This window comes from Neolamprologus multifasciatus, chromosome 7 (assembly GCF_963576455.1).
Source record: "Neolamprologus multifasciatus chromosome 7, fNeoMul1.2, whole genome shotgun sequence".
Classification (NCBI taxonomy): Eukaryota; Metazoa; Chordata; class Actinopteri; order Cichliformes; family Cichlidae; genus Neolamprologus; species Neolamprologus multifasciatus.
The window spans coordinates 45,292,391-45,297,117 of NC_140445.1; positions in this window are offsets into that span (position 1 = coordinate 45,292,391).

Below are 4,727 nucleotides of genomic sequence, written 5' to 3' on the forward strand. Positions count from 1 at the left end.
AAAGAGAATTTTCTCTGACCTGAAGAAGCCCAGGGAAGAAAGGAGACGATACATTTAGTGTTGCGTGAAGTCTTGTGCTGCGCTTGACAATTCATTTGAAAATATTAAGATGGCTAGTGAAGTGCTCTGATGCACTGATATGTGCTCTTGGTGGAAGAAACAAACACACCTTTTTTCTAATATTGGAGACATCTGAAATGCAGATATAATGATATTTACATGTTTCATTTGTTTTATTCATCTACATTTTATTTTCAGTAGACAGTGTGTAGTATTACTAAATACAGCGCAATCTCATGCACATGTTGTGGTATGTTTGGGAAAATTTTAACAAAGGAAAACAGAAAAAACAGAGTAAACATTATTTCAACAAGAAAGAAATCCCTGTACTCTGCAAGATATTATTAATGCTAACTGCCAGCGTTACTGCAGAGGGACAACCAAAACTTGTGTTCCAGCTGTAGTACAAAAATATTACATATACAAGATATTTGCATGCTTTTTTAACTTTATAATATTTTACTACATTCAACAAAAACACAATTTATACATTTATAAAGTATTTGTTGCCTATTTGCAACCCAGTATGTTAAAAATGTTTACTCTTTACACTATGATGATTTTCCCTATTAAATTCATCTTAAAATCAACTTCTCTTGAACACTTAAATAAGATTTTTTCCCCTATCATAATAAGTCATTTTGATCAATGTTAATACATTTTTTGGTTGGGTCCAGGTTTGTGTAAAATTTTTAAAAGTTTTAACAAAGTTTTCTTGGTTATGCATTTTTTCTGCTAATTCTTTATATTACTTTGATGCAACATAACAATCACTTGCTTCTCCTTTAATTACAGGTCTTAATGTTAATAAGATGTTTGGTATTCATCACATTTGTCATCTTCAGGCATTTCTGAGATTCAGTTAACATACCATACACTTCAGTTTATCAGTTTATTAATTCAAATTTGTGAAGATCATGCAAAACATTTAAAAAATGCTACTGATTGAAACATTGTAAAAAAACAAACAAAAAAAAAAACAGTAACATGGAGAAGTTTCAAGAACAAATCCCTCTCATTGTACAGATCCTTTCAGTTGGGGTATACTAGAGACACATAAATACCAGTCAACGAAGTTCTTAAGGAAGATGAAACATGCAAGTTTAGGAACTTGAAAAGAAGCTGAGGCCAGCATACCATTGTTATTCTGTTATATTCCATTTTAAGTGATCACCGTTAAGTGATGATGTGACGAATCCTACTTCGGGGCCTAAAGTAGTCTGCGTTTAATATGGCTTTTGTGTTGTTAACATGTTTAATGTTTTGTATTTTCTTCTATTTAATCTCAAAAAGCTCCTAAAACAGTCAGTGATCATTGTTGACCTCCCTCGGCTTTTATTACCGCTAATCATTTATTTAAGCTGTTTTTAAAACCTGCATCCTGCCATGCGATTACATTTGTTCCTGACCACCGAGAACACTCATGTTAACTTTTATCGAGTGGAAAAAAAGTTAGCTTGTTTATATTATGCTAACATAGCTGTGTCGCTAGTAGGGATGGGTACCGGTATCCGGTGCCATCATGGCACCGGTTCTGACATAAACGGTAGTAACCAGACCGAAAAGCAGCGCGCATTTCGGTGCTTTATTTCGGTGCTTTTTTTTTCTGAGCTGTCATACACTTTCTTCTTCCTTACATTTCTATTGGCGGTTGGCAAACAACTGAAAGGTGCATTACCGCCACCAACTGGTATGGAATGATACACTTTAGATTCTAGCCAATCATTTTACGTTTCGAGGATAGTAGGCGGGTCCAGGTACGTACGTTCTTTTAGAGCAGAGCTACAGATTAAAAATGCCCAAGGCGAAGCGGTCAAAAGTCTGGCTGTACTTCACAGCAAAAGATGCAAACTCAGCAGCTGCAACAAGTGCTTTAAGCTGATACTGTCAAAGGAGGTCACACTTTAAATCCGATGAACCTAGCCCTGCCAGTGTAGCAGAAATGATGATGGCAGCAGCAGCCGTTCTTCTCTGCGTGAGTAGCTTAATGTTGTTCGTGTGTAATTTACGTTGAGTAAGCTAACCGCGTTATTAAATTAATGCATGTAACGTGAACTAGCAAACACCATCATAGCTACATGCGGCTGTCTTCTTGTTTGATGGCAGATACTCCCTTCACCCTGGCCAAAAAGGCTAAAATGACTGAAGAAAAAGTGGAAAACAGCTAAACATGAGAGGTTTTTGGACAAAGTTTGTGTTTTTTCTATTGTTTAAGCACTGCTTCCAGCCCAGAGTGATACCATATATGCCCTATACCTGCAGAAAAGACTAACATTGTTATCTTTTTACAAAATAACAGCTGAACATGAGAGGTTTTTGGACCAATTTTGTGTTTTCCATTCTTTAAGCACCGGTTTGGGCACCGTTTAAGCACCGGCACCGTTTCAAAAGTACCGGTTTGGCACCGGTATCGGATAAAACCTAAACGATACCCATCCCTAGTCGCTAGTGGTCACGTAGCACATCATTATATACCAGCTAGCCAAACTTCAGTAACCCTACAAACGTCACTGCTGTTTAGTTTTCTGTCTTCATTTATGTTGGAAGTGATAACAGAGCTGTACGTTTTAATTTGTTTCCAAAACCCCGCAGTCAGGACATGCTATATTGTATTTAGATAGAAGCTAGCGAGCTAACTTCCTGCTAACTTCTAACTCCGTTAAATGTCATAAATTCCATTTTCATGGATGCCTGGATGTTAAACTCAATTGTTACACCTGGTAGAGCAGAATGCTGATCATTTTATTAAAGATGAAAGACTTTAGACAGTTTTTCAACTCTCAGTAATGCCATAGTGATCGTTTGATATATGGACCTGCAGCGGAGTTTAGGCCCAGACACGGCTAGTGACGTCAGACTTAACGACCGGATAGTGATTGTGTCTGAGAAGATGTATTTTTCAGTGCCCCCCCCCCCCCCCCCCCCCATTTCAAATCATAATAACGGCATGGATTGAGCTAATATTCGCAGCATTCATGCTTTCCTCAGCTGTACTTTGTATGTAAAGCTAATTAGCAAATGTAGCGATGTTGGCCTAGCCAAGTTGGGAAATATAGCAAGCATATACCTTCTTAGCATTAGCAATTTAGCATATCATTCTTATCAATTAACTTAAAGCACTCATTATTTTTCATATATAACTACATAATATTCTGAAATTAGCAGTTATGAATAATCTGATCAGCAAGAAAAGCTGTCCCTTTCATTTGCATGATCAGCTCTTTGTAATCCTGTATTGTTGTTAATTCTAAATGCTGCTAACAGGGAGTTTTTTGTGTACCTTTTTTGTTTGTTTTCACAAAATGAATCTAATGTAAATAAAAGTCAAAAGGCTGACAAATTATTGGTTATTTTTTTCCACAGTTTTAGTGACAGTCGGTTTTACTGTTCACCTTCTGCTTATTTCCAGATTTTAAAAAGTAGTCTATGGTTCTATTGCTTTAATCGCTTAAGTGAAACTGTTTATGATGCCAAGATGTCAAAAGATTTCAACTCCCCGATTCTTTTTTGAATCTTTCATAAATAATTAGTTTTCAAGGCTTAATGGCGAGGAACAGCAAGATAATGAAGCTAGACACATAGTCAAAGAAATTTTTCTACAAAATGTAATAATTGTATCTGTATGGGTTATTACTCACGTCACCTTTTTTGTGACGTTAAAAAAAGCATATTTGTACTGCGTTTGAGAGGTACAGCCAGTAAAAGAAACACCGGCTCTACTACTCTGTTCTACAGCCTGAGCCTTACATTTTTAATCAAGTCACTCATCTCTCTTTCAATACATAACATCTTTGATGATGAGATGCGCTTTGATGGCAAGCGAATTTCATTTGTGTCTAAAAGCTGCAAAGTATTTGGTTCAAGATGATCACCACATTCGTGACTTCTAGGCAATTACTGTAATGATGCTAAATGGTAAACATTGGCCCAACATCTAAATAATTTAACAGACTGAAAACACGCTGCTCCAATGTTTATTAAATTCATTTTGTGTTTACAGAGTGATCATACTGAAATGTTCCATGGCATTGAGCTAGCATGAGAGGTCATGTTTGAATGGACTAATTGTATGAAATTTAACATAGCTTGTCTAGATTACATGATTACCTCAGTCAGACAATAGAGCCAACCCTTTTAAAGTCTTTGCTGGTGCACATGAACTAAAAGTACTACATCTGCAAAGTATTTAGACAATCAAATGCAATATTATTTGCCTATTCTTGGGCATTTGGCTATTTCTTAGCTTGTATGGAGCTCAATAAAATAATTGTGCATAAGGCCAGGGGACATTTTGCGACCATGTTTACTGTGTGTTCAATTTTAATGTTAAAACAGGTTGGTTATCAAAACTTGTGCTGAAACTGGCTGCAAGCAGAGCTAAATTTGGTATATGCTGGGCTTAATTTGGACAGAAATGTCACAAATAAAAAATGTTTTAAAAGTTTTCAATTCAAGTGTTTTTTACAGTTTTACATTCAGTGGTTATTTTACATCTTACAGTAAATCTTATTCGAGCCTTATTTGATCAATCTGAATTTAATATTTAAAAACTTGTCTTTGGTTTATTGACGTGTGTTTAACAAATGCATACTGCAGAGCAGGAGCTACCTGTGGTTAATATGTAAACTACAGCAGAAGGGATGAAGATGCCCACAGGAACATTGGAC